This window comes from Pseudophryne corroboree, chromosome 3 (assembly GCF_028390025.1).
Source record: "Pseudophryne corroboree isolate aPseCor3 chromosome 3, aPseCor3.hap2, whole genome shotgun sequence".
In the NCBI taxonomy this organism is placed as follows: domain Eukaryota; kingdom Metazoa; phylum Chordata; class Amphibia; order Anura; family Myobatrachidae; genus Pseudophryne; species Pseudophryne corroboree.
The window spans coordinates 384,366,509-384,391,648 of record NC_086446.1 but is presented as its reverse complement, the minus strand read 5'-3'; the positions used below and the strand labels follow the sequence as shown (position 1 = coordinate 384,391,648).

At 46.4% G+C, this 25,140-nt stretch overlaps 1 protein-coding gene across 7 annotated transcripts in view; it reads left to right on the top strand.

Annotated features, from left to right (window-relative positions):
- TANC2 (tetratricopeptide repeat, ankyrin repeat and coiled-coil containing 2) overlaps positions 1–25,140 on the top strand; it is a 1,023,243-nt gene that overhangs the window by 577,919 nt on the left and 420,184 nt on the right. Inside the window, exon 1 of one of the 7 annotated variants that reach the window (XM_063960013.1) lies at positions 24,937–25,134. The exons of the other annotated variants lie outside the window; for them this stretch is intronic. The gene's annotated coding sequence lies outside the window, so the exon portion shown is untranslated. Of the gene's footprint in view, positions 1–24,936; positions 25,135–25,140 lie in introns of those variants that run through there. 7 annotated transcript variants of the gene reach the window in all.

The following is a 25,140-nucleotide window of genomic DNA, read 5'->3' as shown; positions in this document are numbered from 1 at the left end:
GCACAAAAAGGGAGCGTGGCCTCATGAAAAGAGTGTAGCATAGTAACATGCTGCCATTTTCATCATTCTGCATTTGTTCATCATCTGCTTTGCAATGTAGAGCAGTGTTGTGACAGTGCCCCCGCCAACTTTTTTCCCAGCGGGAAACTACAGTTCCACAGGTGGGACAACGGGACAGTTGGGGGTGTATGCTAATTATGCTTACGGGCCTAATGCCTGATCTATTCACACATAGCGCCTGACTACCACGCCTGTTACCTGTGTGCCACGAACCTAACGCCCGACATCATGGTGGTCTAGATTGGCAATGAGGAAAAGATTCCCTACTGTGACCTTATCTGCTCTGCCCTTCTCTCATCCCACATTGTACCTCTCTTTTCCCATCCACACTCCACATTGTGCTTCCATGGCCAGACACACCACACTCTGAGTAGTTATTTACCTCTGAGTCGGACAGGCAATGTTGCAGGGGTCCAGAAACCGCTTACACTGCTGTGCTGAGGGTGTCTCTTTTTCTTTTCTGCAGGCTGATGATGCACAGATGCAGGGCCTTTCCTATCCATCCCTTCTCTCTCTCTTCATTTTTTCACTCTCCCTATCTCATTCTCTCTCACCCCTCTTGTTCCTGCATCACTTCTCTCTCTCTCTTTCTCTCCATTTGTTCACTATCCCTATCTCCTTCTATTTGAAGCTTACCTTGCTACTGGATATGGACCTCTGAGATGCGTAGATGCTGTGGCACAGCCGCAGTTGTGTCTGGATGGGGACTCCCTTGCGAGAGGGCAGCAAAGACACAGGGACTGAGACTGCCTCTTCTCGCGATGTAGCTCTTCTGCTGGCGGGCCGCTCTGCTAGCTATGACAAGCAGCTTTTTGGGCTGCTTGTTAAGCCGGCTGACGCACAACCAACAGCCCACAGTATTTATTTATTATTTATTAACAGTTTCATATATAGCGCAGCATATTCTGTTGCGCTTTATAATTGGAACAACAGTAATAGAACAAGACTGGGCAAAAACAGACAGAGGTAGGAAGTTCCTGCAAGCAAGCTTACAATCTATAGTACAATCGCACCACTTACAGCTGCAAGCTAAGGGGGGGGGGGGGGGGGTCTGTTTGGGACCCTAGGATTGTGGGGCCCTTGGGCAACTGCCCATTAAGCCCATATGAAGAGACAGCCTTGTGAGTCTACAATAAATTGTCAAATGAACTATTAATGGGATATAAAATGCAGAATAAACAGAATAGCCAAGTCACAAACCACCTGAGTGAGATGCTGAACCAATCCAGTCCGTTAGTCTATAAAACACAGCCTCTTCGGAAAGGTGAATCAATGTGCCGCTCACATATTAAATGTATGAACCACCTAAAACAGGAGAAGGTGGTAAAGTGTGTGGTATTTGAAGTCTCACCGCCCCTATGGAGAACGTCCCCATTCATACACTCAAGGACAGCAGAGTCAGACGTGGCTAGGCTGTGGTTTGAGCATTGGCTGTGGATGAGAGCTCAGCCGACTGCAGGCTTCAGGTGTGATGTGCCGTCTTTCTGAGACACTGCCAGATCAGAATCGGCATATGCATGCTGCAAAAATCACAGCAGTCTTTAATGTATTTCAGCCTGACCTACGCTTCTTCGGAAGGTGTGTAAAAATGAATATCTCACCAAAAAGATTGTTCCTTATGTGTGTACACCTGATGCAATACAGAGGGATTAATACTGTATATCAGTTAGTTATTATTTGCAGGATATCCCCCGAATGAATGTATGTATGGGAGACTGCAGCAGTCGGAGTTTACGTAACACCTCTCCCGGGATTATTTTTGATACATTGCAGTTCTAAGACATCCGGCATTAGGACTGAGATAAGAGACCTCTTGATACATCTACCCCTAAGTGCGTACTGGAGCTATATTATACATTTATGTATTAATGTGTGTTGTTTGAGTATAAGTGTACTAAACCACCTCCTTGACATTGGGCCTAATTCAGACCTGATCGCAGCAGCAAAATCTTTCTCCAGTGGGAAAAACCATGTTGCACTGCAGGTGGGTCAGATATAACATGCGCAGAGAGAGTAATGTTGGGTGAATTATTTTGTTTCTGTGCAGGGTAAATACTGGCTGCTTTATTTTTACACTGCAATTTAGATTTCAGCTTGAACACACCCCAACCAAATCTAACTCTCCCTGCACATGTTGTATCTGCCCCACCTGCAGTGCACATGGTTTTGGCCATTAGAGAAAAATTGCTGCTGCGATCAGGACTGAATTCGGCCCATTGCTCAGAAATGGCCAACACTTTTGTAAGACATATCCGATACCATGCGTTTCGATCGCAACAGCACCTTTCTGCCTACGTTCTGTGGGGATCATTCTGAGTTGTTCGCTCGCAAGCTGCTTTTAGCAGCTTTGCACACGCTAAGCCGCCGCCTACTGGGAGTGAATCTTAGCTTATCAAAATTGCGAACGAAAGATTAGCAGAATTGCGAATAGACACTTCTTAGCAGTTTCTGAGTAGCTCCAGACTTACTCGGCATCTGCGATCAGTTCAGTGCTTGTCGTTCCTGGTTTGACGTCACAAACACACCCAGCGTTCGCCCAGACACTCCTCCGTTTCTCCAGCCACTCCCGCGTTTTTCCCAGAAACTGTAGCGTTTTTTCCCACACGCCCATAAAACGGCCAGTTTCCGCCCAGAAACACCCACTTCCTGTCAATCACATTACGATCACCAGAACGAAGAAAAAACCTCGTAATGCCGTGAGTAAATAACCTAACTGCATGGCAAATTTACTTGGCGCAGTCGCACTGCGGACATTGCGCATGCACATTAGCGACTAATCGCTCCGTTGCGAGAAAAAAAATAACGAGCGAACAACTCGGAATGACCCCCTGTGTACGAGTTCTTGGGGATTGTTGTGCACGCGCAGTAGAAAAGTATTGCACAACTATGTGGACATTGGCAGTGTGGCTCTGAATCAAGCCATTGGCCTGCTGTATTTACATTACTTTCACAAGGAGTAATTTTACCAGCAAATGGCTGTTTGCAGTAAGAAAACAAGCTGGCAGTTTACATAGGGGGTAAAATCGGACCAGTTGCCCTCTCAATTTGCCAAATATCTAGGCAGACCCCTCATAGCCAGCACTTCAAATTGTTCTTTCCCCTGTCAGTCCTCTGGCCAGATGCTTTTTTTTTTTTTTTTATAGCAGAGGCCTCCGTTTTGTGGGATGAACCAATATCCAGCACATCCATTTTTAGGAAATAGAGGCATCATTAACACAAGGCTAGAAGTCCACTTAGTTATTCCTGAGCCATAAAGAGCTTTGAAATGTAAGAGACATATATTCTATACATTGGTTAATTACATGTTACATGTCAAGAATAATAAGAATTACATATTAATGCTAGGTATGAACTGATGGGTAATAATTTTATAAATTACATGGTGGAATATGTTAAAAATGAGCCAATCCACTTTAAGGCTATTGCATTATTAATCACTAATAAAAAAAAATCCATCAATGAATCCTCAATCTAAGGCAGCGGATTTCTGATAAATGGTTTACACACACACCTCATTAGGCGTGACAGAGCCATTTCTATCTCTTATCTTGATATTTTTATGTCTGTGTTCTGCAGCGTCCTCAAACACTCTGGATGCTGCTTCACCACCAAGCTCTTCATCCGCTATCGCTTGTAAAATGAACACAAGCGATAACTGCATGAGTTCTCTGTGTGTGTTATAGTTATACTGATGTTGCAATCATAACAGATCTAGCTTTGAATTCATTTGTTCGGAGTTGTAGAATACTCTGCACTCATTATTACAGCATAAGAGTTTGTTTGATGGTTTATCTTGATTATAAACTGGTAAGGAGCAAGACAAGCAGTGGATGTGTTCCACTGGACAGGGTAATATACTGCCCTGGCATTTCATCTGACTACACATGGGGGTACATTTACTAACATTCGTAATTCCCGAAAATAGGTCAAAGTTCAATCACGAATGACATCGACAGTGTAAAACTGCAACTTTTTGAATTTATTACGATGGATTTACTAAGCTGTCGTATTCGTGTTTTTCTTTTCTTCCGATGTCGATGTCATTCGTTTTTTTTTACCTAATTTTACGGCAGTGATTAGCAAAACACTGCCGTTTTTTTTTACAATCAATCTCGGCCGGATCTGTGTGATCCGTGCTGGGGTTCTTTTTTTTTTTTTTTTTTAATTAAACAATGTAAAATCCCCAAAAAAAATGCGTGGGGTCCCCCCTCCTAAGCATAACCAGCCTCGGGCTCTTTGAGCCGATCCTGGTTGCAGAAATATGGGGAAAAAAATGACAGGGGTTCCCCCATATTTAAGCAACCAGCATCGGGCTCTGCGCCTGGTCCTGGTCCCAAAAATACGGGGGACAAAAAGAGTAGGGGTCCCCCGTATTTTTAAAACCAGCACCGGGCTCCACTAGCTGGACAGATAATGCCACAGCCGGGGGTCACTTTTATATAGTGCCCTGCGGCCGTGGCATCAAAAATCCAACTAGTCACCCCTGGCCGGGGTACCCTGGGGGAGTGGGAACCCCTTCAATCAAGGTGTCCCCCCCCCCACAGCCACCCAAGGGCCAGGGGTGAAGCCCGAGGCTGTCCCCCCCCCCATCCAATGGGCTGCGGATGGAAGGGCTGATAGCCTTTGTTGTAAAATAAAAGATATTGTTTTTAGTAGCAGTACTACAAGTCCCAGCAAGCCTCCCCCGCATGCTGGTACTTGGAGAACCACAAGTACCAGCATGCGGCGGAAAAACGGGCCCGCTGGTACCTGTAGTACTACCACTAAAAAAATACCCAAAAAAAGACAAGACACACACACCGTGAAAGTATAATTTTATTACATACATACACACATACATACATACTTACCTATGGCCCCACGCAGGTCGGTCCTCTTGTCCAGTAGAATCCAAGGGGTACCTGTTGAATAAATTATACTCACGAGATCCAGGGGTCCAGGCTCCTCGGCAAATCCAGGGTTAATCCACGTACTTGTTAAAAATAAAAAAACGGTATTCCGACCACGAACTGAAAGGGGACCCATGTTTGCACATGGGTCACCTTCCCATGAATGCCAGAAACCCACTTTGACTTCTGTCTAAGTGGGTTTCTTCAGCCAATCAGGGAGTGCCACGTTGTAGCACTCTCCTGATCAGCTGTGTGCTCTTGTCCTCACTGACAGGCAGCACACGGCAGTGTTACAATGTAGCGCCTATGCGCTACATTGTAACCAATGCTGGGAACTTTCTGCCCTGCGGTTGACCTAAAGTGACGTCACCGCTGAGCAGAAAGTTCCCAGCATTGGTTACAATGTAGCGCATAGGCGCTACATTGTAACACTGCCGTGTGCTGCCTGTCAGTGAGGACAGGACCACACAGCTGATCAGGAGAGTGCTACAACGTGGCACTCCCTGATTGGCTGAAGAAACCCACTTAGACAGAAGTCAAAGTGGGTTTCTGGCATTCGTGGGAAGGTGACCCATGTGCAAACATGGGTCCCCTTTCAGTTCGTGGTCGGAATACCGTTTTTTTATTTTTAACAAGTATGTGGATTAACCCTGGATTTGCCGAGGAGCCTGGACCCCTGGATCTCGTGAGTATAATTTATTCAACAGGTACCCCTTGGATTCTACTGGACAAGAGGACCGACCTGCGTGGGGCCATAGGTAAGTATGTATGTATGTATGTGTGTATGTATGTAATAAAATTATACTTTCACGTTGTGTGTGTCTTGTCTTTTTTTGGGTATTTTTTTAGTGGTAGTACTACAGGTACCAGCGGGCCCGTTTTTCCGCCGCATGCTGGTACTTGTGGTTCTCCAAGTACCAGCATGCGGGGGAGGCTTGCTGGGACTTGTAGTACTGCTACTAAAAACAATATCTTTTATTTTACAACAAAGGCTATCAGCCCTCCCATCCGCAGCCCATTGGATGGGGGGGGACAGCCTCGGGCTTCACCCCTGGCCCTTGGGTGGCTGGGGGGGGGGGGACCCCTTGATTGAAGGGGTTCCCACTCCCCCAGGGTACCCCGGCCAGGGGTGACTAGTTGGATTTTTGATGCCACGGCCGCAGGGCGCTGTATAAAAGTGACCCCCGGCTGTGGCATTATCTGTCCAGCTAGTGGAGCCCGGTGCTGGTTTTAAAAATACGGGGGACCCCTACTCTTTTTGTCCCCCGTATTTTTGGGACCAGGACCAGGCGCAGAGCCCGATGCTGGTTGCTTAAATATGGGGGAACCCCTGTCATTTTTTTCCCCATATTTCTTCAACCAGGATCGGCTCAAAGAGCCCGAGACTGGTTATGCTTAGGAGGGGGGACCCCACGCAATTTTTTTTGAAAAAATAAGCACTTTCCCACCCCTTCCCACTGATATACATGCACGGATCTCATGGATACGTGCATGCCTATCCAATCACGAATAAAAAAAAAAGGTCTGTTTTTTTTAAGCACTTTTTTACGAGTTGTAATTTTTGACGGCAGTGTTTGTTCTTTTTTGGCTTTGCACTTCTTAGTAAATGACCGAGATTCATACTTAAACAGCCGCGTTTTGACCGATGGTGTATTCATTCGTAATTTTTTACCTGAACTTGCAAAAAATTACGAATGCCCTCATCACTGCCGTGATTAGTGTTTAGTAAATGACCGAGATTAACCGAGATGACACTTTGAAGAAAAAACGGCATCTCGGTCAAAATCGGGAGCTTAGTAAATATACCCCATGGAGTCCGGTCTAATCAGTGTCATCCAAGTGCCAGTGTGAGGACACCTATGCTGCTGCTAAAAGCCCTTCTTGATTTCCATATAAGAAAGCCAGTGACTGCTAAGTGCTTCTCTGCATTATAGGCTTTCCTACCGACACCTTCTGTTTTTCACATCAAGCTGATGAACTGTAGATCTGGATATTGCAAGAAAGTCCGTGCTCTGTGGCTTGGGCTAGGAGCCTGCTAAAACAATGAATCCTAAGCAGCTTGTTGCTGCTTCCAAACACTACTAACTCTGCTTTCTGTGTCAAGGGGACGTCCAGGGGGCAAATAACTCTGTGACTTGTTGACTTGGGATCTGGAGAGGAGGCAAAAACTGGCAAACGGGAATTGCATTAATAGCTGATCTAATTACATTTTCTGCCAGCAATAAAGTGTTTCTATCCCCCAGGAATATCCATGCTTTCTAATCTAGCGCACTTTCATTGTAAATGTTTATGTAATCTGTTTATACTTCATGTACCCAAATGTAGCAGCCAGTCAGACCTTTGGAATGGAGAATGAGGGTTCCTTTATGTATAATGCCCATGAAAAGTTACATGTCAACAGCAGTAAACTTGTAGTAGCCCTTGCTCTCCTGGGACTTGTTCATTCCTAGTCTATTCTGTTGTAAACAATGCAGGCGGAGGTAATAGAAAAAATGGAGTCTGTCTTTCTGCACTTTCCATTCAGTTCTCTGGGGCATTAAAACATTGTTTACTTATTGAGATACCATAGGAAATGTCTTGTTTTTAGGCTAAAGATATCGGTTTGTGGTTTCTGCTCCCCTATAGTCTGTCTGGTGGAAGTATAAAGATGATGCTTGTGAGCACACAGTCCCCATACCAAGCACAGCCCCAAAACGGGTATGGGGGTCATTCAGAGTTGTTCGCTAGCTGCTTTCGTTCGCAGCACAGCGATCAGGCAAAAAAAGGCACTAATGCGCATGCGTATGCATCGCAATGCACACGCGCATCGTACTACTACAAAGAACGATGTAGTTTCACACAAGATCTAGCGAAGCATTTCAGTCGCACTGCTGGCCGCAGAGTGATTGACAGGAAGTGGGCCTTTCTGGGTGTCAACTGACCGTTTTCAGGGAGTGTGCGGAAAAACGCAGGCGTGCCAGATAAAAACGCAGGCGTTGCTGGGGAAACAGAGGCATGGCTGGCCAAAAGCAGGGCGTGTTCGTGACGTCAAAACAGGAACTAAATAGTCTGCAGTGATTGCAAGTGCTGAGTAGGTCTGGAGCTACTCTGAAACTGCACAAAATTTTTTTGTATCCGCTGTGCGATCCTTTCGTTCGCACTTCTGCTAAGCTAAAGTACACTCCCAGAGGGCGGCGGTTTAGCGTTTGCACGGCTGCTAAAAGCAGCTAGCGAGCAAACAACTCGGAATGAGGGCCATTGTACACACATTTGCTTCACATATTTATGGGTATGAAATAAGATTGAGAACTTTTATGTGATACACATATACTTTAGATTTTGGGTAGTTTACCTGTAGGGGAAACGCAATGAGAAAGTGTGACACTACCCTAATAACTGCGGTTATTCGGGGTAATTCAGAGTTGATTGCAGCAGCAAATTTGTTAGCAGTTGGGCAAAACCATGTGCACTACAGGGGGGACAGATATAACGTGCAGACAGAGTTAGATGTGGGTGGGTTATTTTGTTTCTGTGCAGAGTAAATACTGGGTGCTTTATTTTTACACTGCAATTTAGATTTCAGTTTGAACACACCCCACCCAAATCTAACTCTCTCTGCACATGTTATATCTACCCCCCTGCAGTGCACATGGCTTTGCCCAACTGCTAACACATTTTCTGCCAGCAATAAAGTGTTTCTATCCCCCAGGAATATCCATGCTTTCTAATCTCTAATTTCTTTTCTTGCCGGGTCTACCTGGGTCGTGGCTCAGTGGAAACATGTTCTTGAAAAATAACCTGGGTGGCTACCAGGATCGGAACTGCAAAGGACCTGGGTAAGCCTGCAATGTAAATGGGTGAATATCCCGGGTCCTGTTAAAAGCCTAAGGAGAGCTGGCGTACTGGCACTTAGAGATGATGTCATCTCCAAGTATCGGCAGAGGGTAGACCAGTAAACTGGGTCCAGCCAGCAGTGTGAACGGGGATTCAAACTGCTGTGACACAGCTTGAAACCATGTTCACTTACCTGGATCGGACCCAGATTTTTAGTGGAAAAGGGGTATAACGGAGACTAAAAGGGACTTGTATTTCTATAGCAGTTGGAGTGCCACAGGTAGCCGAGTCTGCTGTAGAGTACCACTACAAGGGTGTATAACAAATAGTGCTTTTCTCTGTGTACCAGCCGGGTGCAATTACAATTTACTCACCTTATGGTCCAAGATGAAACTTGGAAGAGGTCCGAATTGATAGAAATAGCACGGACTATGTAGTTAGTGATCAAGTTAATCAAAGATAATTCTCTGATTATGCAGTACTACGGACTGTGGTTGTATTATATATAAAGTAATCATAAGAGTTTCTTTTAAAATAAAAGCTAGTTATGACTTGACTTGTTTTGGTTATGATTGAGTACCTGTTACTAGGTATGCCAGTTGTGCTGTCATTTTCTAACGGAGCTACAGTTCCATACATTGTGGGCTGAGTAGTAAAAATGCATTACTATGTGGTAGGGGGAGCAGTATGATTTGTCGGTGCTTGGGATCCTGGCGCTCGTAATACCGACGCCAGGATCCTGATTGTTAATAAGCCGACAGGGGTGATTAAGGGGTGTTCCCCTCTCTCCCCGCAGCCTAACCCTAACTCCCCCCCCCATAGGTGCCTAAACCTATCCCCCCATCCTCACTGCCTAAACCTAACCCTACCCCCCGCAACCTAACCCTAACCCCCTATCCCCGCAGCCTAACCCTAACCCCCCAGGACGCAGCCTATACCCTAACCCTCCCCCTGCAGCCTAAACCTAACCTCCCCCATCCCCCGCGGTTTACCTGACTTGTGGCCCAGTCTCTCCTCGATCGGGATCCTGGCTGTTGGTATTCCGGCGCCAGGTTGTTGTACTCTTCTGGGTGCCTGTGTCGGCATTCTGAAGGGGATCGGTAAATGGGCAAATAGGCAAATGCAGAAGGGGGATTTTCCCGTTGCTTCCACCTTGCCCGGCCAGTTGCTCAAATAATAACAAATGCTTTAGTATATTTTACTAGAGCTGTAGCAGCAACTTGCAATATAAGGGATGAAACGGATCTCCTGCACATGTCCAGTAATAGCAGGTTTTCCTGCCATGTCTGCTCTGTATGTGGATCTGAACGCTGAATCAGGGTACTGGACAAAAGACAACAGAAAGCAGCTGCCAGCAAGAGACAGGCTTCTTATCATGAGGTGGGGGAATGTGTGCTTAGAAAGCTAAATTTATTATGGGATGTTATACTTTTTTTCTGACCACTTATGTAATAAACTGTATATGAGTTAGATTGATGTAACACATTTCTCCATCTCTAAAAGTAATCAGCAGTTTCCTCAGAAATGTAAGAAAGCTGTTGATGACTTTTAGAGGCGGAGAAACGTGTTACATCACTTGATTGACTTCTTTGAATGCCCTGTGTCATTCTATGCTGTTGGAGATATGGACAGACCCATTGAACCTGCGGTGCCTCCTTCACTTTTCAGAAGGATTATTTTACTCCCATATCAGCTGCATACTAGGGAAACCAGCGGCTGGAGGTAAGAAGACTCTGTACACCCATGTGGTGCTGCACTGTTCTTTATACACAGTGAGCTGTATAGAAACACAGCTTCTATGTGGATGCACTAACTGTTAATTCTAGTGTGTGCTTATTTTGGTTGCACACTGAATCACAGTGACTGCATGTGGAGAAACTATACTAATTTTGCTATATGTGGGTATAGTAATTACAATGTATAAATAAAGGACTGTACTATCGTTACTAACCAAGTGGACTTACTAATATTATCCATTATTTGAAATAACAATAACATGTACTAATATACAAAATAATCAGTTTTGCAACATGATATGGATTTAAATAGTTTCACTAATCAATTTATTCAGTGTCTATACATATAAGTAAGGACTGAATTGCATTTATAATAGGATTTTGGTACCTACCGGTAAATCCTTTTCTCTTAGTCCGTAGAGGATGCTGGGGACTCCAAAAGGACCATGGGGTATAGACGGATCCGCAGGAGCTTGGGCACACTAAAAATACTTAATACTGGGTGTGAACTGGCTCCTCCCTCTATGCCCCTCCTCCAGACCTCAGTTAGAAAACTGTGCCCAGAAGGGATGGACATTTCGAGGAAAGAATTTATTGTTACAAACACAGTGAGTGTTATACCAGCTCACACCTCCAACACACCGTAGAACGTGACATTCAGCAGAATACTAAGCAACGGCATGAGCAAAACACAGCCACATGCTGAGAAAATATGTAACACAAACCGTGTGTCCACATAAGCGAAATTAAGACCCCCGCATGCCATGGCATGAACAACGGTAGCAACTGCCCGACAGAGAAAACACACCACCAGGGTGTAACCAAAAGCAATAACTGCAGACACAGAACGCACTGGGACGGGCGCCCAGCATCCTCTACAGACTAAGAGAAAAGGATTTACCAGTAGGTACCAAAATCCTATTTTCTCATACGTCCTAGAGGATGCTGGGGACTCCAAAAGGACCATGGGGTTTATACCAAAGCTCCAAAACGGGCGGGAGAGTGCGGACAACTCTGCAGCACCGAGTGAGCAAACAGAAGGTCCCCAAAATCAGGGTATCAAACTTGTAAAGCATAGTAAAAGCGTCTGACCCTGAACAAGAATTCGCTCGGCAAAGTTGAATCGCCGAGACTCCTCGGGCATCCGCCCAAGAAAAAACCCATCTTCCCACAAGAAGAAATCTCCACCGACCTTGGTGACGGCAAAGCAGCCTTAGACCGAACATGCCAAACTTCATCACAGATTCAGCATGTAACTGACTGTATAAAACAGTCTCCCAAATCAATATGGGAGCATACCAGACCCACAGGGCCTCTGTTTTTCCAAACGGAGCCAAATTGATGACCTACATACTCAAATCCCAGGCTAGACCAAGGGAATTTGAACCGGCTAATGCCTAAGTAACCCCCGGCATCAACATAGGCCGATTTTAGTGAAAACCAGAAACCACTCTTGGTAGAAGTACCAACCGGGAACTCAATTCCTCTCTATCCACCTGAAAGATCAAACAAGGCTCTTGTGAGGCAAAATCACCACTTCCGACACCCGCCTTGCGGACGTCAAAGTCAATCGCCTGACCACTTTCCAAGAGAGAAATTTCATACAGGAACTTATTAGGCTTTCCTCCACATCAGCTTGTATGGCTAAGCACGAGCTAGCTGAAAGTCCTCCAAGGAGCCTTTCTGGATACACACCGAGACACATAATTACTCCAACAACGGTGGAAACGTTGTGCCGTCAGTTCTTTCGTAGCCTGAAGAATTGAAGAAACTACTTCACTGGGAACAACCTTTCGACTTAGGACATGACATTCAACCGTCCCGTCGCCAGACGCAGCCGCGGTACGTCCTAATACACCTGACCCTGATCTTGTTGTAACATTACCTCACGTAAAGGAAGAGGGCAGTAATTTCTTATGAGTAAATCATGAAAAACTGGATAGCCAACCCTCGCTGGCTAAACCGTATTTTAAGAGGATCATCGGAGCCTCAGATCATCTTACGCTTACCACTGTCAGAAAGGTGAAAATGGAGAGACCACCTAGACAGACTAAAAACACCCACGGTGTCACGAGGATGTCTACTGCTATATCTTGAGTGTCCCTTAACCTGGAACAATCACCTCGAGGCCTCTCGTTGAAGAGAGACGCCAACATGACCAATTGCGACACTCCACAAAGACTTGTCACGTCTGGGAAAGCATCTCGATGATGACAGAATCTTTCCCGGCTAGATATCGTGTCCGCAGAGGAAATCTATTTCTCCGTCGTTTGCCTCCGGAACGAAAGCTGCTAATATAGCGTTCACCAGACTTCCCACTCAACTGCAAACTATGCATCTTCTGTCAGTTCCGCTTTTTCCTTGTTCCGCCCTAGCGGCTTACTTATGCCATTGCTGACAAGTCGTCTGGTAGAATTAACACGGGCAGAACACGAAGAATATGTTCACCTAAAATAGCTCTTAATTCAAGAAAACTTACAGCAGACAAGTTTCCCAACTTGACCACATCCTCTGGAAATACGTCCCTTGCAAAGGACTGCTCTCCAGCTTCGGAGATCTGAATGTACGGACACCAGGATCTAAACCTGGAACCCCAACCTTCATTCCTCTAGAAGGAAAGAACCGAGCAGACAGCACGGGAGCGACGTCCTGACCGTTTTGATTATAGTCCGGTGCATGCGCAGGTGAGACCCGGACCACATTTCTAACTGGTCCCATGAAACCCGTTCTGGTATTAGACCTGCTCACCGCAAAAGGCTTCTTATGCCGCATCCATCTGCCTTATTAATGGAACTTATTGATGAGGTGTAACCTCAAAGCCGATCCCACTCTGGATCCTCAGACCTCTTTCCACAGGAAACACACCGAACCTTAACCGGTCAGTATCAACTCTGAAACCCACTTCAGACATCTGCGTCGTCGGAAACACCAGGCCAATCCCTGCTCCGAAGAACAGTCAGAGATAAACAATGATATGCACCTTCTTACAGGGACAACCAGACAATGTCCTGAACGTGACGCACCTCTGTATGGCGTCGCGTGTTACCTCCCCTTCCATGGGGGAAAGGCAAGAACTATTAGAAAAAATAGCAAGGGGAAACAACCGCAACTCAGAATGTTCCCCTTTGGCTTCTATAAATAACTCACAGGTCCTAGTCTATTCCTGGACTAACTGAAAATTAGTAGACAAGTGGTCACCGGAGCGGGGACCAGTCAGATAGACTCAGCGACAAGTGGTGTATGTAGTGGAAACAGAAAACTACTTCCACTTCTGCGAACCTAACAAGGCTGCAGAACACTTACCTTTTCACCTTCCACTGTCTACAGAGAAAAGGAAAAAAAGAACGGTATCGAACCGGTGAAAACGACTGCATCCCACAAAAGAATGCGTAGCCAACCGTTGTGAAGTAGGTTAACTCACGAATTTAGACTTACCAGCGGATACCGCCGAGATTGACTGAAGAGAGGCCACACCAACCAGCTGTATACCTCCCACCAGCATCTCCCGGAGACCTTCTCCGCAATTTTTTTCCCGGTCACACCACCTGCTGTCCCGTGGCAGCCTGCTGTAATGTTATAAGGAAAAAATAAATATAGACAAGCCTACCCACTCTGGGTAGGATATTCTATCGGATGTTTACCCGACTACAACACTCCCTCAAGTGCATAGAATGCAAATAAGGTCAAAGTATAGAAATAAATTTTCACTTAGCTGTCTGTGTATGATCCTTTGCGACCAGACTCCGCGTCGACCAGGAGTTGACTGTCATAATTTTCTCTCCCCATTGTGAAGAGAATAATATTCGGACTCCTTGAGAGGATTGAAGCCAACTCGTCACGGCCAATCTAGAGCGTAATCAACAGAGCGACCAGTACATGATAAGAATACCATTAATTCAGCATTCATGGATATACATCATGTCATACACAATAAAACACATATATCCTAACCATGCATATATAACCTATATCTACGCATATAGATATAACCCATACGCAAGTGGATTGTCCAGACCTGTCAGGTCCCTAGTGACAGTAATGTGTTGCAAATGTGTATGACCCTGTACTGACATGCCCCTGATGTGGATCTACCAGGAACGGTATGGTCGACAGAAACTTAGTAAATGTCGACAGCAATTAATCGTAAGTTGGCAAAAAATAAAAATAATAATAATAACGGAACCCCGAGGGGTCTGAGGGAAGTATACAAATACAATTTTGATGACACTCCCCGCCCATATACCTATACATATATTTACAGGTACTAGGCCAGATCCGCGAGATAATTTATTACCCAGGCAATACCGTTGATGCCGACAGGGCATCCATAAACAATTGTATCTCCCCTATCATGTTTTATACAAACACCCCTTTAGACAATCGGGATAGAGATTTATCAACAGTTGGAGATGTCTCCCATTTTTCCCAGTCATAGGGGGAAGGATACGCCATGTAATTTCTCTTGGGAATCTGCCATTTCTTAACCGGTGACTCTTTCACAAAGAGTATTCATTTCATGAGAGGGGGGAAATTTTACCTCAGGTTTCTTTCCCTTGAACATGTACCGCAGGTTCATCAGAAATGTGTAACACATTTTTTATAGCCACCATCATCTTAACTAAACATGGATGTAACGCTGCCTCAGTGAAATCGACTTCGGAATCAGAGTCCGTGTCGGTATCAGTATCTCCCACCTGATTAAATGGCCGTTTTTGGGACCCAGATGGGGTTTAAACCTGAGACACAGCCTCTTTCATGGACTTTTTACACACCCGGGTCTGTTCCTCAGACTTGACTAACCTCTTGATAATGAAGTTACACTCAAGTTTAACGTACTGAGTAATGCTAGTAATCTGGTGTCGGCTGCGTCGACATTCCCAATTCTAGTTCTGCATCCACTCCCCCAATAACAGCCTCTGAAGAATAAGCTTCCGCCTCAGACGTGTCGACACACAGTAACGACACACTCCAACACCCAGAACGTCCCTTCTAGGTGACAGGCCTACAAGAGAGCCCAGACAGAGGACACAGAGAGAGTATGCCAGCTCACCCCCCCCCCAGCGCCCATATATCGTAAAAACGATATATGTACCCAGCGCTGCCTATATACAAATAAGCACCAAACACTGCGGCCCCCCACAGAGTAAGCCCCCCGTTACTTGGAGAAACTGGAAGCGTGGAGGTCCCTGCAGCGTCTTCATTCCTCAGCCGCGTGGTGCAGAGAAAATGGCGCCGGTGAGCTGCGGACCGAAGCTCCGCCCCTTTCCCGGCGCGCTCCGGCGCGCCAAATTCAAAATGTAAAAAGATGCCGGCGGGGGTCTGTAGTCGGTGCGGGGCACCCACAATCATCTGCCGCACTAAAAAACTTCAGGAGCATGCTGCCCAGGGCACCCAGCGCCCTGCACCCAGTAATATAACGCTGGTGATGTGTGTGGGAGCATGGAGCACAGCGTTACCGCTGTGCTGTACCTTCTGTCACTGAAGTCTTCTGCCGTCCTGAAGTCTTCTGATCTTCTCATACTCACCCGACTTCTGTCTTCTGGCTTCTGTGAGGGGGTGACGGCGTGGCTCCGGGAACAAGCAGCTAGGCGCACCAAGTGATCGAACCCTCTGCAGCTAATGGTGTGCAGTAGCCGAGAAGCAGAGCCTTGAAACTCACAGAAGTAGGTCCTGCTTCTCCCCCCTCACTCCCCCGCTGTAGCCAGCAGGTCTCCCTGAAAATAAAAAACCTAACAAAAAGTATTTTAGAGAAACTCAGGAGAGCTCCCCTAGTGTGTGTCCATTCACTTCTGGGCACAAAGTCTAACTGAGGTCTGGAGGAGGGGCATAGAGGGAGGAGCCAGTACACACCCAGTATTAAGTCTTTTTAGTGTGCCCAAGCTCCTGCGGATCCGTCTATACCCCATGGTCCTTTTGGAGTCCCCAGCATCCTCTAGGACGTATGAGAAAATATTGCAACTAATTAGGTGTATGTCTAATTACATTTTTGAGCTGAAAGCAGGTCACTTTTGGTGTGTTGAGCTGCTTTCAGCTCAAAGCCGCCCAGTGTGTATACACTAGAGATGAGCGGTGAGCGCTGATGCACACTCCCGCTTCATCGCCAGCGGCCGCCATTCATCTACTGGTATTACCAGTAGATGAATGGCGGGGTGAGCGGCTTTCCATAGCATCCTGCTATGAAAAGCCTTTCACCCCCAGTGACATCGCTGGTCAGGGGGGAAAAGCGCTCAGTGTGTATGCACCTATACACAACTTTGTATGAGGCAAATTATAGCTTCATGAACTGGTCACACTCCCAGTAAAATTACGAATGTGTATTACCACTTTAGAAATCCTACATTTTCCCCTGTAGGTGACATGTAGACTTTCAAATGCTATGGAATCTAAAGTTTTACTTATGGGTTTCAAATGCAAATGTGTTTGATTATGTGTTCAAGAGCAGTGGTTCCCAAACTGCAGGGGTGCTCCAGGAACCAATTAAATTGGTGGCTGCCAGTAATAAAACATGCGGACAAACCGAAGCACAACCCTGTCCACCACATAACTAAACTTAAGCAAGACAGATAATCACAATGGGGGTCATTCCGGGTTGATCGCTCGCTAGCAACTTTTTGCAGCGTTGCGATCAGATAGTCGCCGCCTATGGGGGAGTGTATTTTAGCTTTGCGAGTGTGCAAACTATTTTGCAGCTGACGGCACAAAAATGTTTTTTGCAGTTTCTGAGTAGCTCTGGGCTTACTCAGCCACTGCGATCACTTCAGTCTTTTTGGTCCCGGAATTGACGTCAGACACACGCCCTGCAAACGCTTGGACACGTCTGCGTTTTTCCAAACACTCCCGGAAAACGGTCCGTTGACACCCACAAATGCCCTCTTTCTGTCAATCACCTTGCGATCGGCCGTGCGAATGGATTCTTCGTTAAATCTATCGCCCAGCACTGATCCTCTTTGTGCCCGTACGATTCACCTGCGCAATGCGGTGCATGCGCAGTTTTGCAGAGATTTAACTTGATTGCAGCGCTGCAAAAAGTTGCTAGCGAACGATCAACTCGGAATGACCCCCAATGTACCTAATTTAATAATAATTGCTGATTTTCTCAGTAAGAAACTTTGGTCTAGGGGTGCTCTGAAATTTAAAAATAAATAAAAATCTGATCCTCTAGGGTGCCATGATTTAAGAATGTTTGAGAGCCACTGTACTAGAGTATTTTTAAACCTTTCCCTGTAGGATTCCTTATGTGTATGCAGGTGGTAAATGCAATAAAAGTATAACAAATGGCATAAAAAGTGGTGCTGCAATGCAGGTAAAATGCCAGTGGATATGCACATTAATGTTGATGAGATCTACAAATCTCCCAAACTGCTTAGAAATTAAGCACGGATCTCTCCGTGTGTATGCCCATGGCGATAGCGATGCGTGGCCCCACGCGTTGCTATTGTTGACTCTAGATTTGGCATGCATGACAAATCTAGATCGCTCACTTCACTGCTGTGTGAAGTGAGCGCACGCTGTGTGCTGAGCAGTCTGTGCTAGATTGCTCAGCACACATCTCCGCACACATCTCCCTGTGTGTATGGGGCTTTATACAGAGTTTGTTGCTAAATCACTGCCAACACACAAAATTAATCTGCTCAAAATCATTACTGAACCAATCGATACAGTAAATGACAGTAGATAACCTCCATTGGTATTTCCTGATCACACTATTTTCACTGCCTAAGTGTGTGACTCATCATGTTTGTGCACATACATGTGTGGGCAAATAAAATTCTGATCCTGGTGATCAGGCTGGCCAATAGGAATGTTCTCCATGTGGCGGCAGTATAAATTATGGTAACAGTTTCTTATTGACACCATTACCCATAATAGGGCCTTTAAGTGTAAAATGAGCATATAGTACCTGGATCAAGCTTGCTGTGAGATGGCTTTCATGTAACCACCCTATTATTAAGCTTGCTGTGCTATGTAACCTAACAAGCTTAGTTCCATGTAATCTGCTCACTGCTGCATACGCTGATTAGCTTAAATGAACAAAAGGAAATTTAGACAATACTTTGCCTACACAGTAGGTGATTTTTCCCCTCTCACCTTACCACGTACTATCTAATTAACGTACATTATATCAAGGTGTTAATTTTACTTTACCACAATACCATACTGGTAGTGTAACCACTGCAGCAGCATCAGAGAGCTGTTATTAGGGTGGTGTGTGCCCCAGGGCGAAATAATCTACAGCGTGTGAGTCTGCACATGTTACATTTACATTTTCTCTTACAGTTTTTTTTTTTGTTTTTTTTTTATGGAACAGTGTCCATTATATAATTCCGCTTTGTATGAAAATATAAAAAAGGCATAAATAATAAAAATAATAAGATTTTACTTACCGATAAATCTATTTCTCATAGTCCGTAGTGGATGCTGGGGACTCCGTCAGGACCATGGGGAATAGCGGCTCCGCAGGAGACAGGGCACAAAAGCAAGCTTTTAGGATCACATGGTGTGTACTGGCTCCTCCCCCTATGACCCTCCTCCAAGCCTCAGTTAGGTACTGTGCCCGGACGAGCGTACACAATAAGGAAGGATCTTGAATCCCGGGTAAGACTCATACCAGCCACACCAATCACACCGTACAACTTGTGATTTGAACCCAGTTAACAGTATGATAACAATGAAGTAGCCTCTAAAAAAGATGGCTCACAACAATAATAACCCGATTTTTTTGTAACAATAACTATGTACAAGTAATGCAGACAATCCGCACTTGGGATGGGCGCCCAGCATCCACTACGGACTATGAGAAATAGATTTATCGGTAAGTAAAATCTTATTTTCTCTAACGTCCTAGTGGATGCTGGGGACTCCGTCAGGACCATGGGGATTATACCAAAGCTCCCAAACGGGCGGGAGAGTGCGGATGACTCTGCAGCACCGAATGAGAGAACTCCAGGTCCTCCTCAGCCAGGGTATCAAATTTGTAGAATTTAGCAAACGTGTTTTCCCCTGACCAAGTAGCTGCTCGGCAAAGTTGTAAAGCCGAGACCCCTCGGGCAGCCGCCCAAGATGAGCCCACCTTCCTTGTGGAATGGGCATTTACATATTTTGGCTGTGGCAGGCCTGCCACAGAATGTGCAAGCTGAATTGTACTACAAATCCAACGAGCAATAGTCTGCTTAGAAGCAGGAGCACCCAGCTTCTTGGGTGCCTACAATATAAACAGCAAGTCAGACTTTCTGACTCCAGCCGTCCTGGAATTATATATATATATATATATATATATATTTTCAGGGCCCTGACAACGTCTAGCAACTTGGAGTCCTCCAAGTCCTTAGTAGCCGCAGGCACCACAATAGGTTGTTTCAGGTGAAACGCTGACACCACCTTAGGAAGAAACTGGGGACGAGTCCGCAGTTCTGCCCTGTCCGAATGGAAAATCAAATATGGGCTTTTGTAAGACAAAGCCGCCAATTTTGACAATCGCCTGGCCGAGGCCAGGGCCAACAGCATGGTCACTTTCCATGTGAGATATTTCAAATCCACAGATTTGAGTGGTTCAAACCAATATGATTTGAGGAATCCCAACACTACGTTGAGATCCCACGGTGCCACTGGAGGCACACAAGGGCTGTATATGCAATACTCCCTTGACAAACGTCTGGACTTCAGGAACTGAAGCCAATTCTTTTTGGAAGAAAATCTATAGGGCCGAAACTTGAACCTTAATGGACCCCAATTTGAGGCTCATAGACACTCCTGTTTGCAGGAAGTGCAGAAATCGACCTAGTTGAAATTTTTTCGTGGGGCCTTCCTGGCCTCACCCACGCAACATATTTTTACCACATGTGGTGATAACGTTGTGCGGTCACCTCCTTCCTGGCTTTGACCAGGGTAGGTATGACCTCTTCCGGAATGCCTTTTCCCTTAGGATCCGGCGTTCAAACCGCCATGCCGTCAAACGCAGTCGCGGTAAGTCTTGGAACAGACAAGGTCCCTGCTGGAGCAGGTCCTTTCTTAAAGGCCGATGCCACGGTTCCTCTTGGAACAGACATGGTACTTGCTGAAAGCAAATCCCTTCTTAGCTCCCGAGGCCATTAGTCCTCTGTGAGCATCTCTTGAAGTTCCGGTTACCAAGTCCCTCTTGGCCAATCCGGAGCCACGAGTATAGTTCTTACTCCTCTATGTCTTTTAATTCTCAATACCTTGGTTATGAGAAGCAGAGGAGGGAACACATACACCGACTGTTACACCCACGGTGTTACCAGGACGTCCACAGCTATCGCCTGAAGGTCTCGTGACCTGGCGCAATACCTGTCCCATTTTTTGTTCGGGCGGGACGCCATCATGTCCACCTTTGGTCTTTCCCAACGGTTCCCAATCATGCGGAAAACTTCCCGATGAAGTTCCCACTCTCCCGGGTGGAGGTCGTGCCTGCTGAGGAAGTCTGCTTCCCAGTCGTCCACTCCCGGAATGAACACTGCTGACAGTGCTATCACATGATTTTCCGCCTAGCGAAAAATCCTTGCAGTTTTGCCACTGCCCTCCTGCTTCTTGTGCCGCCCTTTCTGTTTACGTGGGCGACTGCCGTGATGTTATCCCACTGGATCAATACCGGCTGACCTTGAAGCAGAGGTCTTGCTAAGCTTAGAGCATTATAAATTTGCTCTTAGCTCCAGTATATTTATGTGGAGAGAATTCTCCAGACTTGATCACACTCCTTGTGCGACTGCTCCCCAGCCTCTCAGGCTGGCCTCCGTGGTCACGAGCATCCAATCCTGAATGCCGAATCTGCGGCCCTCTAGAAGATGAGCACTCTGTAATCACCACAGGAGAGACACCCTTGTCCTTGGATATAGGGTTATCCGCTGATGCATCTGAAGATGCGATCCGGACCATTTGTCCAGCAGATCCCACTGAAGAGTTCTTGCGTGAAATCTGCCGAATGGAAGCGCTTCGTAATAAGCCACCATTTTTTACCAGGACTCTTGTGCAATGATGCACTGACACTTTTCCTGGTTTTAGGAGGATCCCGATTAGCTCGGATAACTCCCTGGCTTTCTCCTCTGGGAGAAACACCTTTTCCTGGACTGTGTCCAAAATCATCCCTAGGACCAGCAGACGTGTCGTCGGAACAACTGCGGTTTTGGAATATTTAGAATCCACCCGTGCTGTCGTAGAACTACTTGAGATAGTGCTACTCCGACCTCCAACTGTTCTCTGGACCTTGTTCTTATCAGGAGGTCGTCCATTTTCTTTGAAGACGAATCCTCTTTTCGGTCATTACCTTGGTAAGGACCCCGGGGTGCCTTGGACAATCCAACGGCATCGTCTTGAAACTGATAGTGACAGTTCTGTACCACGAACTTGAGGTACCCTTGGTGAGAAAAGGCAAATTTTGGGACATGGAGGTAAGCATCCCTGATGTCCCGGGACACCATATAGTCCCCTTGTTCTTTGCTATCACTGCTCTGAGTGACTCTATCTGGATTTGAACCCTTGTAAGTGTTCACATTTTTCAGATTTAGAATAGGTCTCACCTAGCCTTCAGTACCACCATATAGTGTGGAGTAATACCCCTTTCCTTGTTGTCGGAGGGGTAATTTTATTATCACCTGCTGGGAATACAGCTTGTGAATTGTTTTCAATACTGCCTCCCTGTCGGAGGGAGACATTGGTACAGCAGACTACAGGAACCTGCGAGGGGGGAAACCTCTCGACATTCCAATCTGTACCCCTTGGATACTACTTGTAGGATCCAGGGGTCCTGTACGGTCCCAGCGTCATGCTGAGAACTTGGTAGAAGCGGTGGAGGGCTTCTGTTCCTGGGAATGGGCTGCCTGCTGCAGTCTTCTTCCCTTTCCTCTATCCCTGGGCAGATATGACTCTTATAGGGACGAAAGGACTGAGGCTGAAAAGACGGTGTCTTTTTCTGCAGAGATGTGACTTAGGGTAAAAAACGGTGGATTTTCCAGCAGTTGCCCTGGCCACCAGGTCCCATGGACCGACCCCAAATAACTCCTCCCCTTTATACGGCAATACATCTTTGTGCCGTTTGGAATCTGCATCACCTGACCACTGTCGTGTCCATAAACATCTTCTTGCAGATATGGACATCGCATTTACTCTTGATGCCAGAGTGCAAATATCCCTCTGCGCATCTCGCATATATAGAAATGCATCCTTTAAATGCTCTATAGTCAATAAAATACTGTCCCTGTCAAAGGTATCAATATTTTTAGTCAGGGAATCCGACCAAGCCACCTCAGCTCTGCACATCCAGGCTGAGGCGATCGCTGGTCGCAGTATAACACCAGCATGTGTGTGTATACTTTTTAGGATATTTTTCAGCCTCCTATCAGCTGGCTCCTTAAGTACGGCCCTATCCGTAGATGGTACCGCCACTTGTTCTGATAAGCGTGTGAGCGCCTTATCCACCCTGAGGGGTGTTTCCCACCGCGCCTTAACTTCTGGCGGGAAAGGGTATACCGCCAATAATTTTCTATCGGGGGAAACCCACGCATCATCACACACTTCATTTAATTTATCTGATTCAGGAAAAACTACAGGTAGTTTTTTCACCTCACACATAATACCCTTTTTTGTGGTACTTGGAGTATCAGAAATATGTAACACCTCCTTCATTGCCCTTAACGTGTGGCCCTAAAAGAAAATACGTTTGTTTCTTCACCGTCGACACTGAAATCAGTGTCCGTGTCTGGGTCTGTGTCGACCGACTGAGGTAAATGGGCATTTTACAGCCCCTGACGGTGTTTGAGACGCCTGGACAGATACTAATTTGTTCGCCGGCCCTCTCATGTCGTCAACCGGCTTGCAGCGTGTTGACATTGTCACGTAATTTCCATAAATAAGCCATCCATTCCGGTGTCGACTCCCTAGAGAGTGACATCACCATTACAGGCAATTTGCTCCGCCTCCTCACCAATATTTTCCTCATACATGTCGACACACACGTACCGACATACAGCACACACATAGGGAATGCTCTGATAGAGGACAGGACCCACTAGCCCTTTGGGGAGACAGAGGGAGAGTTTGCCAGCACACACCAAAAGCGCTATAAATGTATATAAACAACCCTAGAAGGTGTTGTTTACTATATATGCGCTCTTAATATATAAATATCGCCAATTTATGCCCCCCTTCTCTTTGTTACCCTGTTTCTGTAGTGCAGTGCAGGGGAGAGTCCTGGGAGCCTTCCTCACCAGCGGAGCTGAGCAGGAAAATGGCGCTGAGTGCTGAGGAGAATAAGCTCCGCCCCTTTTCCGGCGGGCTTCTTCTCCCGGTTTTTAATAAACTGGCCTGGGTTAAAATACATACATATAGCCTTAATGGCTATATGTGATGTATTTATTTTGCCACTAAAGGTAATTATATTGCTGCCCAGGGCGCCCCCAGCAGCGCCCTGCACCCTCCGTGACTGAGTCAGTGAGCCGTGTGACAACAATGGCGCACAGCTGCAGTGCTGTGCGCTACCTTCATGAAGACTGTGGAGTCTTCTGCCGCCTGTTTTCCGGACCTCCGTTCTGCCGTCTCTTCAGCGTCTGTAAGGGGGATCGGCGGCGCTGCTCCGGGACGAACCCCAGGCTGACCTGTGTTCCGACTCCCTCTGGAGCTAAGTGTCCAGTAGCCTAAGACTCCAATCCATCCTGCACGCAGGTGAGTTGGAAATCTCTCCCCTAAGTCCCTCGATGCAGTGATCCTGTTGCCAGCAGGACTCACTGAGATTTAAAACCTAAAAAAAAACTTTTCTAAACAGCTCTTTAGGAGAGCCACCTAGATTGCACCCTCTCGGACGGGCACAAAAACCTAACTGAGGCTTGGAGGAGGGTCATAGGGGGAGGAGCCAGTACACACCATGTGATCCTAAAAGCTTGCTTTTGTGCCCTGTCTCCTGCGGAGCCGCTATTCCCCATGGTCCTGACGGAGTCCCCAGCATCCACTAGGACGTTAGAGAAATATCCTTGTGCCTCAGCTCAGTGGTATCTCTACCAATGCATTTTGATGTGTGTGTGTGTGTGTGTAATTCATATTACCAGCATTTTGATTAATGTTAGCAGTGTGTGTGTGTGTGTGTGTGTAGTTTATATGTCTTGTTTAGTTGGATGACAATAACACAACTTACAAAGTAGTGTCTGCAGCGAGGGGAGGGGTGTCCTAATGGACACATCCTTTATCTGTATGTCTGCCGTCTGGGTATATTTTATGTTTAATGTATGACACAGAAGTGGCACAGTGTGGATGTGTGTGCACTCTGTAGGGTAAATGTCTGCTGCCAAAGGTCCGCAGCAGCAGGTACAGTGTGAGCAGCAGCAGCAGTAGTGGTGGGCCAGGGCCGGCACATTGTGTGAGAGAGGAGACTGGGAACAAAAGATGTAGGGGAGGAGGAGGAGGATGCTGGAGGGGGAGGGTGGAGGTACTGGAGAGGAGGGGGAGACAAGGAAGGGATTCCTGCATTTCCCTGCCCTGCCCGCTGTATAACCAGCATGCTCAGCCTGAGAAGGGATACTACAAACCTCTGCATGACTTCCATGTCTTCATTAGTCTCTGGATTTGTACGTGTGTTGTGTCCCGACCTCTGCTACCAGCAGCAGCACAACTCCTGCTGTCCCAGGCGGTGTGAGGTAAGT